This window comes from Dermochelys coriacea, chromosome 12 (genome assembly GCF_009764565.3).
Source record: "Dermochelys coriacea isolate rDerCor1 chromosome 12, rDerCor1.pri.v4, whole genome shotgun sequence".
Taxonomy (NCBI): Eukaryota; Metazoa; Chordata; order Testudines; family Dermochelyidae; genus Dermochelys; species Dermochelys coriacea.
This window is the reverse complement of record NC_050079.1, coordinates 38,883,021-38,895,527: the sequence shown is the minus strand read 5'-3', so window position 1 is coordinate 38,895,527 and position 12,507 is coordinate 38,883,021. Positions and strand designations below refer to the sequence as shown.

Below are 12,507 nucleotides of genomic sequence, written 5' to 3'. Positions count from 1 at the left end.
GGTTCTGGGATTTGAGCTTAACAGCTCTATGTGGTTTTCCCTTTTCTGATCTAATTATTATTATTCGTCAAGGATGAATTTCACCCCCATGTGAATAGCCACCATATACGCCCTTATGTGGAGCCCAGGCACTAATGAAACACAGTTTATATAGTGTGACATGCTGGGAAAAATGCAGTCAGATTCCTGACCAGGACTTTGGGGTGACAGAAAAAGTGACGGCTCCCAAAGAATCCAGCCCTTTCTCATGTTAGGACAGAACTCTGGGAGCTGGAGTTGGTGGGGCAGATGCCCAAGCAGGCTAGACACATTCATTGAAGAGGATAGCTACTCAGGCTGATCTCGCCCCTATGCATCGCTTAGGGGCTTAGGTGTGGCTTAAATGGTGAACAGGCTTGGTGCTGGATCTCTCTGCACAGGTGAGCTGCAGCCTAGATGAATAATAACTGAATCAAAAAAGAAGAAATGCATTTAACTGTCTATTAATTCCTTTATAACTTTCAAACAAATCCCGGAACCAAGGTGAGAACCAGATTCACTCTTGGTTGTCCTGGGGGAAGGGTGTATAGGGATGAATTTCACCCTGGAGACTTGTCTAAAGAAGGACACTCAGCAAAGCTAAGGCAAGTCAATTAAAGAAGTTGAGTCAATGCACATACATTAAAGCACATTAACAACCCCATGTTAACCATCCTTGGGATTAAGTGAACTAAAGCCACTTGACTCCTGTTTGAGACCATCCACATGGGGGTTTAATGTGTTTTAATTTATGTGCATTGACTTCACTTTCCTGAGTGTCCCCATGTAGACATGGCCTTAATGCATTGAAACCATGGGGGAGGTTTAGGTTGGATAGTAGGAAAAACTTTTTCACTAGGAGGGTGGTGAAACACTGGAATGCGTTACTTAGGGAGGTAGTGGAATCTCCTTCCTTAGAAATTTTTAAGGTCACGCTTGACAAAGCCCTGGCTGGGATGATTTAGTTGGGGATTGGCCCTGCTTTGAGCAGGGGGTTGGACTAGATGACCTCCCGAGGTACCTTTCAACCCTGTTATTCTATGATTCTAGAAGCCCTCAGTAACTCTGCACACTATATACAGCAGTGCAGATTCTCCCTAAATCAGTGGTTTAAAAGCCATTTTCAAGCACAAATAGCTTTCCTACCATAGACTGGGCTTATCTTTTAGTGCTGTTCTCCTGCTCTCAAACCAGGTACTCAAGTATTAGAAGTAGTAAAGAGGAAGGTAACTGTGAGGCAGGTGCCTTTCCCAACATTCCTTAAAACAAGGTCTTCCAGGAATGCAACTTTATTGATAAAGAAATTAACAAGAACACAAGTTCAGCTCAAACTTCCTATCCAGCATTGGCTTCTTCTAGGGATCCTCATGTCAGAATAGTCGTCAGAGCCCACATACCCTTAGAATCTCCTCTCGGCATTATCACATTCCCAGTTATTCCTGGATACTCCATAGTGGATGTGGCTGATGATTCACTTACCTTCAGTAGGTCAGCAGTTCCAACTTATCATTCCCAGCAGGATCAATGTCAACTCAGAGGGGCGCTCAGGCAAGTGTTGCCAGGTCTGTTACAGCAATTTATGATTGAAGAGCTGGTCAAAAAATAAAAGAGGGGAGGGTGAGTCGAAAAGTTACCATGAAAAATTGTCAACATTTTTAATGAAGAGTTTTCATCAAAATGCTGAAAACTTGAAATTTTTTGAACAGTTCTAGTTGACAGGCATACTTGGATGATAAGTACCTTTCCCTTAGAATGGTAAATATCAACTTAATCCAGGCCAGAGTTTTTCCAAAGCGGGAGAGATTCACTGAGTACTCATCAAGCTTACTCATATCCATATGGAGTTTATCTGATTCACTGCTAACCCAGCTGACGTCTTCTGCACTACCAGCAGCGAAGAGAGAAACTCACCATGGGAAAACAACACATAGTTTTAAAACATCTGAACTTTGCAGAGTCACCATCTTATGAACTGGTTTAAGTGGAGTCTCAGTTTGCTGTAGAAGGCCTGGTCTATATTTGCGGCAGTGCATAGGGTACGTGTAGCTAAACACCACAATGAAAAACAGCCCGCATGCACACTGCGGTGGGTAGATGTGTGCTGCAGTGAAAGGCTCTAGCAGGGAGGAGGTAGCTGAGAAAGGCTCTGCGCAGCAGGACACTAAACTACTCAACATAGCAGTGTAGACATGGGAGGCACATGTAGAGAGCTGTAGAGCGTATATGTCCTAGGCTTGTCTCTGTTCTACTCGCCTTACTGTCTACGCTGCTTTGGGTACCTGGGCTGCTGGGAGGCATGCAGTGTATGTACTCTACATGCCACCACAGGTGTAGACATAGACTAAGATATTTATCACTTCAGACCAGCACGATGCAACCTTTCATGGCTTGAGTGCCAGCAACCAACTTGGTCTATGTCTGTCTGAGATACTTATCTGGTCCACATCACCAGAGTATCTGAGCACCTCAAAACCTTTAATGTATGTGTTCTCCCAGTACCTCTGTGAGGTAGAATGGTGCTATTAATCCCACTGTACAGATGACAAACCGAGAGGCTAAGGGTATGTCTACACACCACTGAAAAACCCACAGCTGGCCTGTGCCAGCTGACTCAGGCTCACGGGGCTTGGGCTGCAGGGCTGTTTCGTTGCCGTGTAGACGGCCGGGCTCGGGTTGGAGACTGGGTTCTAGGACCCTGCAAGGTGGAAGGGTCCCAGAGTTGGGCTCCAGCGAGCCCGAGATGGCTGACAGGGGCCAGCCACGAATATCTAGTTGCAGCATAGACATTGCCCAAGGTCACACAGGAAGTCTGTGAGGGAACAGGGAAATGTTCTCAATCTCAGGCTAGCACCCTGTCCTCTGGATCATCCTTACAGTTCTGCCTGATCTCACAGTAAGGTGATGTTGAGCAATGTGTTGCAATGGCTGACAAATAAACTAAAACAGATTCATATTTTTCATCAAAGTTTCCCAATCCTACCACAATCGAGTCAACATTTTGTGGGCAGGGGTATGCAGAGGGATAATGGAGGAGAGAATCTGGCCCTATCCTTTTTGGTTTGCTACAGTGGCATCATTATCACATGTAGTTTCTAAAGTACCCATCATTGTAGCATCTGGTGTATACAGTATACATACAGCATATAGCAAGGCATTGATTGTAATTAAATTAATGTTTGTGGGGGAGGTCCATTCACCCCTCATGAATGCATTAAAACTGCCCGTCACGGTAACAAAGTAAGCACGTGGTGAGAGAATTACGCTTTCTGGTCACATTTTAAATCCCTCTCTTGGCTTTTAAAACCAGTCATCTGCGGTTGCTTCCTGAGATCATTTCTATAAAGACACAAAATGTTTTTAAAAGCAAGATCATTCCCACGCAAAACTCCAAGTCTCAAACCACACATCCCAAGACAATATTCAATTAAAACAATCCCTGGGTGCCATCCTTGTGTGTAAGTAGCACTATTCTTGAGCCATCACTGAAGGGCAGGCTATGCCTCCTCTTTCACCATGTAAACCTCTGAATATATAAATATGCTGTAAATAGAGGCACTAATTTAAAAACTATCATTACCAAAATTCTGGTCCTCAAAAGGAGCCTAAACCTGATCTCTAAATTTAAACCTTTAGTTTTGCACACACGATTATATGCACAATCACATGCACATTGCTATTGGCATACACATATTCTTTCTTGCATGCACAAATGATTCTGCTATCAGTACTGTGCCTGAAAACTAAGGCCCCAATGCTGCAAACACTTAGGCATGCAATTAACTTTATGTACATGTATAGTCCAATGGAGTTCAACAGGACTATATGCACATTCATAAAGTTCTTAAGGTGGGTAATGGAAAACTCAATGACTTCAATAGATCAGACTCATTGTCAGTAATTTATCTTCAGATGTTCAAATGGACAGAAGGCTATTGGCTACAGGTTGCAAGATACAGTATGGGCTCAAGTCTCTGTTTTACAGTGTGGGACACAGGAAGTGAATTAAGATAGGACAAAGTTTGAATGAGGAAAAAAGAAATAGGTAACTTTGCAGTTTGATCTGTCTGAAAAACACTTCCAGAAGTTGATCTTTCTCCTTTAACTAAACAATAAAAATACTTGATTAAATGTGACTTTGGAATAAAGAGCAAGCAGACATGGATGAGGCTCATTGGTGGCATTTCAAAACACATGCACGTTTCCATTTCTCAGTAAGGGCGAGGAGCACAAAGGCCCTTTGATTTCTTAACTCCTTCAAACAAAAACAACGACACAACCTCTAGGCAAGACTCCAGCTCAAAACAGAGAAAAATCATTAAGACCAAAAAAAAAGCCAGAAGACTGCCAAAGTCTTCCAGACTCCCTCTCACTCTCCTCTCCCCTCGGGAAAAGCCTTGCAGATTATATGTTGGCTGCATGTATCAAACGGGCCTTGGGACCTGAAGGCCAGCGCCTCACTCCATGGCCTCAGACGCTAGGTGGGATCCGCTCTGTATACAGGATAAGGAAGTAAAAGCTGCCAGCGTATTTTGAGCTTTTTTCACAAGGCCAGTGGTGGAGCAGTAGCTTAGCTGACTTTTGCCCACACCCCCACCCCCCAACTCCTTGGGACAGCCGAGCTGCCACTTAGGTCCCTGTCACTGTGGCATCGCAGAGAGTCTAGGGGCACAAAGCTGCACTCCGGCCTGCGGTGTGGGAGGCAGTTATGTAGGATCTATGCGGGGACCTATGGACCAGTCCCTTCCCTGCTGTGTACAGAAGAAGAAGCATAGAATCATGGACTGGAAGGAGACCCGAGAGGTCTCTAGTCCAGTCCCCTGCACTCGTGGCAGGAGTAAGTATTATCTTGACTAGTGTTTCTCAAACTAGGGCTTGTTCAGGGGAAGCCCCTGGTGGGCCGAGCCTGTTTGTTTACCTGCTGCGTCCACAGGTTCAGCCGATCATGGCTCCCACTGGCTGCAGTTCACTGCTCCAGGCCAACGGGGGCTGTGGGAAGCAACGGCCAGTACGTCCCTTGGCCATAGAAAGCTCACCCAGTAATTTCTGCATCAAGCCCATTACTTCTATCTGAGCTATAGCTTTTATCACTGCATCTCTGAATCTATAGGTCAGAGTGCTGGACACACACTTCTGTTAATTTTGTTTCCACACGAACTCTGTGAAGCAGTCGTGTACCATTTCTGCTTTACAGGAGGGGAAAATCCAAATACTGAGACACTGCCAAGGGTGACTAATGAACTTTGTGGCCCAGCAAGTCTCCTGACTCCCAATCCTGTGTCTGAACTCTGGACTATCTCTCCAGCAGATACGAACCGACGGAGGGAAGGAAGCAGTTTAACAGAGCTTACTGTTCCTTTTCTAAAAAGAAAAGGAGTACTTGTGGCACCTTAGAGACTAACAAATTTATTTGAGCATAAGTTTTCGTGAGCTACAGCTCACTTCATCGGATGCATTCGGTGGAAAAATTTCCATTTCCACCGAATGCCTCCGATGAAGTGAGCTGTAGCTCACGAAAGCTTATGCTCAAATAAATTTGTTAGTCTCTAAGGTGCCACAAGTACTCCTTTTCTTTTTGTGAATACAGACTAACACGGCTGCTACTCTGAAACCTGTTCCTTTTCTGAGTCCTAGTCCTTCCAGGGAGTTCAGTGTGTGACTTTTGCATTACAGTCCAGGGCACTAGAAGCCTGATCATACAGAGTCTTGGCCAAGCATCATTCAATCCAATCATGCAGCTGCATTTCATTAATGCCAAACTAAAAGATGCCAAAGCATACAAATGTTGCCACTGGCAATAGGTCTTGAGAAGAACAGATTCTGAACTACTGGAAGCAGCCATTATAAACAAGAGTTATTCAAGGCAGTGAGAGATCTTAAATGCTATTCTGATGCCCCATGTTATGATACAACACACAAGGTTCCAAATTGATCCAGTTTCTCTTCTCTACATTGAGGTTTCAAAGAGAGCAAAGTCAGGAGGCAAACTGTGCCAGATGCTGCCTCCGGAGAGGAAAAGTGCAGATTTCCCCTGATATGGGAAAACAACCAAAAAGAAAACAGAAATTGTGGGTCAAAAGATTGAAAACCAACAGCAGCTTCAATACAATGCATTAGTTTGCTCAATCAGTCATGAAACTAGATGACCTAGTCAGGCCCCTTCCAGTCCTCCATTTCTACGATTCGATGTTATTTAATTAGATGTACTGGAGATCTCTAATGCACTGCTTGATGTTCGGATTGTCTCTATTTCTATCTCTGTGTGCGTTTAAAACATACTTTTCTATAAGATGTGAGGTGAAACTGGCAAGACTTTAATAAAACTCAGTAGGGACCAAAACAACATTCCATTCTCCTTTTTTACCACAGCCATTACCATCGTAGCCGGAAGACTTACGACCAGCAGAAGAAAGAGGCATTTGGCAACATAAGGGAATGGAACAGCCAGTCTTTAAATAGTGCAGTTCAGGAATTTCACATGGAGGGGACATCACTGACAAGAAAAACGGTTAGAGCAGGAGACAGAGTCAAGACTCTTTGGTCTTCACACCCACCTCCACTTCATCACCACCTGCTTTAATTTACACTAACTTCGAGTCCCTCTGCATTTAATGACTCTGTTCCAGATACTTGAACACTTACTGATGTGTAACTTACACATTCCCTGTGAATATGGCCCTGTGTGGTTACGGCTCAGGTCTTTTGGAAAGTATAGAAATATGTTACCGTTTTTCAGCACATGCTCCTTTGTTTATACCTTTGTAAACTCCCCGTTTGTCAAAGCAAAATTAAGTCTGTACTTACTCCTCATAATCTCAGCTCTTATCTGATTGGAATAGAGATTTGATTACAGCCATGCATAGCTTGTAATGGCTTTAGTGTATGCAAAGTGTAAATAGATATATACTAAGTCCTCCCCCAAAACCTAAAAAAGGAATTTTTTTTTAAATTTCTTCAAACCAGTAACCACAATACAAACAAATGCCATCTGCAAAGAAAGACCCTGCATTCCAGGAAGGAGAGGGAGTGGGTAAAGTCCTCTCTAAAGACTGGGGTCAGCTGAAGAAAGGGAAGCACTGATGGGAGGTTAAAATTAGAACTGGCTAGAAAATGGGTTAGAACTGGCTAGAACTGGCTACAAATTTTCAAAAATGTTCATGTAAAATATATTTTCTGTTTTTTGCTAAATTTTCTGAACATCTCCAGTTAAAACAGACAGTCACCTGTAAAAACAAAGAATGTGAAATGTTTCAGTTCTAATCAATCAGCAACTGAAGATAACCAAAAGTTACCGTGCCAGAGGGACCTGCCCATCTCATAATAAAACATAGTGGCTGCAGTGTATGTACGTCACTTCCTTCCAGTACAATCCTAATTGCACAACCATGTCATAGGCCCTATACTGCTACCAATAAACAAGAATCTCTTAACTCAGGTGCCTGTGAGACACATCAACAACTCCAAAATTCCCACAAGATGACAGTTTTATAATGGCAAAGGCATTTTGGTCCTCAATAGCATCTTTCATCCAAGCACTTTACAAATGACTACGGTTAACACCACTGGAGGAAAGCAAGCTAAATATTGCCCATTTTATGCTGCTCTCAGTCTATTAACATTCTATTACCACCAATGAGACATTAGGAAATACCTGATCCTTTCAATAGCCCATAAGGGGCATTGGATGTTCCTAAAATGACCAGCATGCAGGTGGTTAAAACAGCTAAACCATCTTCAGCCTGCCTTTTCCCCATCAAATCAGCTCAGGTTTAGTAAGCGATAGCAGAAACACAGTAAACAGCTGGGCGTAGGAAATTTTACTAGGATTCTCTTTGATCCACCAAATCCCTCAGCTGCAGACTCATCGGTCCCTTGTGCAATCTGAAGCATCTGATGAAACCTTAACTAAATGGTTAGATTTTCATTAAAAGATAGCTGGGTACTTTTCCAGGTTTCTTTCGTAATTGGATTTAGCATTCATCTACCACAGCCCAAAAATTTTAAGTAATGAAATTTATGCTACAGAGAATTCCATTTGCAGGATATTTTTTTAAAAAGGGCTGTTTGTTAAGCAGTGCAGCGCCATTGACTTCAGACACTGATTTACGCCAGCCGAGCATCTGGTGCAAAAGCAGGGGAAACTGAATTAGCCAAGTACACCCCTCTTCTCTCTCAAAAGGTGAATAGGGAGTGAAGATGGTGCATGGTGGAGGAGTGATGGACTTCACATCTAGGTCATTGGCTTAAATTTAGCACAGACAAAACATTGTTCCCATCTGAGGGTTGTTTAGATGAAGGAGATAGCCCCCAGCTGATTATTAGAGGACAGCTACCAACTGCACATCAGAGAAACCACAGTCAAATTCGGCCCCCTTGTTGGCTGGTCTTGGCATAGAGGCCAAGGTCTGGATGGGCCACAGAGACTGAACTCTTCTTTCGTCCAGCAGACAGGGTCCTTCCCAGTCCACATGGAAGCACAAAGGTGAGGTAGCAGGGAAGAAGCCTGCAGTGCCGTTCTGCAAATAAAGAAAAGATTTCTGTCCCTGGGGCTACCAATCCTCCATCTCCCATCAGCACACATATTCCTTTCACTTTAAAGTGATCTTGGTTTTTGCACTACATATCAGACACAGCATGTGCCGCTCCTATTAGACCATCCTCATCACCCTAATCAGAAGCATTCTGACTTCACAAGGCTTTACGACATGGGCTAGTCCACTAGTGAGAAGTTACAGGACCGCAAATTGACTTTCGTTACTGAGAGATGCCAAATTGAACAGACACATATACAGATGACAAACCTGGGTGCTAACTGAACTCCCACCTGAACATCTTTCCCATTAACTATTTCTAAAGCAGTAGACTGATATTTTTATATAGATCATAAAATTATAAAAGTATATATAAAATAAATCCTTTTTTAACATAATCTTTTTTATATCTACAAACAGTAAGGAGATGACTGGCATATGTGCAAACAACATTTTAAACTATTTCCAATGAAGAAAACCATCCAAAGCAAATTTAAAAGTATCCCTGGGAGTGACACATGAGAATGGTTTACATTATACACTGATTGATAACCAAATACTGTATTATTTGGTATTCAGCATTTTTTTTTGTTATGCAAGATTTCTAATAATGCTCATAGAGTCAAGTTCACAAGTTCATATTTTGGTCTCTATGGTTTGCTCTAGACATAAAAGGAAACAATTTTTGGAGCAAATCTCACCTACCATAAGGGTTAGACACGATCCAACGATATGCCATATCTAAACATGAAGGAAAGCTTAACTTTCTTTGTTTTTTTCATTCTGATTACCCAAACTGCAAAAATTAGCCTCAAAATCCATTTGTAACAAGTATGCCCATAAGTGGCAACAAAAAAATCGGTAAACAACCGTAAAGATTTCAGATTACGTTTAGGAAAAGGTAGCTGTTGGCTTAAGCAGGTAACACAATGAAAATAACAAATTTAGAGAAATTTGAAGGCAAACTTTTTTTTCCCCCAGGTTTCCTGCATCTTTCATGGTAAAGGCAAAAAATTACTAACATCTCAGAAATCATGTGGGATTTATTCACGGTCAGAGTCTTTTTCAAAAGAGTCTACGGTCACCTTCTCAGCTACAAAACAAGTCCTATATTAGTCAGTGAGAACACTAACAAAAATATACCCAAATTCATTCTATGGTGCGGAAATGGAGAAGTCAAATGGTCAGACTTAAGTTTGGCATGTCCCTCTGGTTGCCCCACCCTCTATCATTGGAGCCATTGGCCCATAGGACCCTGCTGGGGCTTGGCAGAAAAGATAAAACAGCCCAAGCTACCTTATCTTTTCTGGGGAATTTCCATGAGACCAGAGGGCTTCTGCCTCCAGCTTCATCCCTGGCTCATTCATATGTACCTCAATCCCGCCCAGTCTCTGGCCCCCTCCCTACACAGATTCTGGTTAAGACTTCGTGAAGTGCATGAGGGGTGGAGGGAACTGACTCCACGGAGCAGGGAAGAACCAGGTGTATGCACACATGTACATCTGGAGGTAGACAATTCAGGCCTGTAATGTCAGATACTTTTGTAACTCGCTAATTAGCATGTGTTACACATCCCCATCTGTACCAAACCCACAAAAAATATGAGTCTGTTACAGGCTCCAGCTATGTAATCTGGCTCTTTAGCTCAAGCTGCAACAACTCATGCAACTAGCTCTGCAGGATTCCTGTTCAAACCATAGCGTTGGGAAAGATGGTGGCCATGACACTTTCATGATGCCATTTTGTGTTGAGCTATGTATTGTAGCATATATCAAACGCATCAGAACGAACCACCCAGCTCTGTGACACCTAGGATTATACCAAAGGCCATGCTTCTCACACTTGTTACTGAAATGCAAAATGCCTAAAAGTCACAGAATATGACATCTTCTCCTCTGCTTTTATTGTATTAACACTCTGCTATGGTAGAAGTAAATATGTCTTAGGCATTCCATAGAAGCAAAGTTGGTCCTGTTCAAATATGTAGATCAAAGGTTTATTGTTCAATATCTAAATTATTCACATCTGCTATGCTGTTATTCTTCAGCAATGCTTGGGAATTCATATTATTTGAAAGAAAACAACAATATAGAAGCTCTCCATTTGATTCTTTTCAAGAGATTTTTTTTAATTGCTTAGAATTACAAATCTTTTATTTGGAGGCAGCTTGTTAAGATGAGTAGGAACTGACCCCCGCCCTACAAATCTTTATCACCAACATTTCAACTGAAGAGACGCATTTTTTGATGGTAGAGAAATCATTAACTTTTGTGCTCGTAAACTGCTGCCTGTCTGTGAGATTCAATAAATTATGAGATACTGCAAAAGAGGCTCTCTCTGGATAGCATTATCCAATCTGGAAGTTTTGAGAGGCATCAAAAAATGCCCATGCTCACAATGTTTACAAGAGAGAGAAGCCAAATCTGCAAAATGTGGACCCAGGCTTTTCCTAAATTCAGATTCAGGTTACGTGGTCTGGCCTATTTCTTGTTTCTATCATTTATATTGTGAATGTGCCCAGAGCCCCACAATGCTAGATGCTTGTCCAAAGCAATTAAGCGAGTCAATGCTAGAGTTGGAGTTGGAACATAGGTGTCCTGAATCCCAGTCTCCTACTCTTACCATTAGGTCATCCTTTCTCTCCAATTTTTGTGACACTACTCCCTAACTCTTAATTCCCTCCACCCAATTCCCATGTTGCTACATTTAGGTCAGGCAAACAGAAAAGGTGGCACAACCAGATATCAGTTAACTGTAGTTCTTAATGTAACCTACATGCTTTATACTGCAGCATTTGATTTAAGTCCAAAGAAAGGGAGAAGTAGCCATGGAAAGGAGACGTGGAGTTTTGTTTAAATCATCTCTGCACACATACTGACAGCAGAGCAGATCAGCTTGAAGGGCCCAGAAACATCCAGAAGACTGTGGCGGTTACTAGATTAGTTACTAGACAGTATTTATTTCTGAAGCTGTAGAGAAAGTTTCCATTAAGGGCAGGAAATTTTGCAGGACACACACATATTCACAGCTTCAGAAATGAGGCAATCAGAGCTCAGGGGAGGGGAGGGGGATAAATAAAGGGATTAAAGGCAGTCCTGGCTGACAGAGGACTAAGAGATGTGTCTGCTAGTAAGATTTTGCAAAACCAAAGCCTACCTCCTCTTTTGTTTGTCTCAATTTAAAATTCAAACAATTGAGTTCATGTGGCTGTGGAAATGAGAGTATGGATTAAAAAATGCCCCAAAGCCATAGATAGGACTAGGAGGAAAATGGGAAGGAAGCAAAGGACCAATGACAAAAGGGAGAAAGATTTTGTTTAACCATGTATTAGAGTCATTAACGTGCCCCTAAAATGGCATTACATTGAAGTTATCAATAGAGCTGGTCAAAAAAATTGATGAACCAGGGTGTTTTTTTGTTGTCAGAAAATGTAGTTTTCATCAAAATCTAAATGTTGTGTGGGAACATGTCAAATTCAATGGTTCATTTTGACTTTCTCATTTCATTTCAAAGTTGTAGCAGTCTTTCATTTCACGTTGACTATTATTTTAATATATTTATATAGTATATGAAGAATGTAATATTTTATTATAATGCTTACACATCATCAACATGAATTTTTTCAATGTCTCCAAAGGGAAACATTTCAGAATTTCCATTCTGGGGGGGAAAAATTGACTTTTCATCATGATAGGAGGATTCTTCCCCAAAATGTCAGAATTTCTCATAGGATGGAAATTCTATATTCCAACTAGCACTAGTTATCAGTCCATTTGGAGACACTGATAACTAGTTTTGCTGTCTTGGTTCAGGAGTCACAGCAGATCTTCCTGATAAAGGTTTTTGATTCTACCTCCTAATGATTCATTCCACCTCGTAATAATCATGCATTTAAAGTTGTTTAGAGCAAGGTCCAGTTTGTATCCCAAAGACATAAGAGAGCAAAGGGGTGATGAGCAAA

The 12,507-nt window shown here is 42.0% G+C and overlaps 1 protein-coding gene across 1 annotated transcript in view; it reads right to left on the bottom strand.

The window, feature by feature from the left end:
- Positions 1–1,497: 1,497 nt before the first annotated feature.
- The window catches only part of LOC119841029 (BTG3 associated nuclear protein), a 414,495-nt gene continuing 403,485 nt past the window's right edge, over positions 1,498–12,507 (bottom strand). The window contains exon 18 of the transcript XR_006275117.1: positions 1,498–1,609. The gene's annotated coding sequence lies outside the window, so the exon portion shown is untranslated. The remainder of the gene's footprint in view (positions 1,610–12,507) is intronic.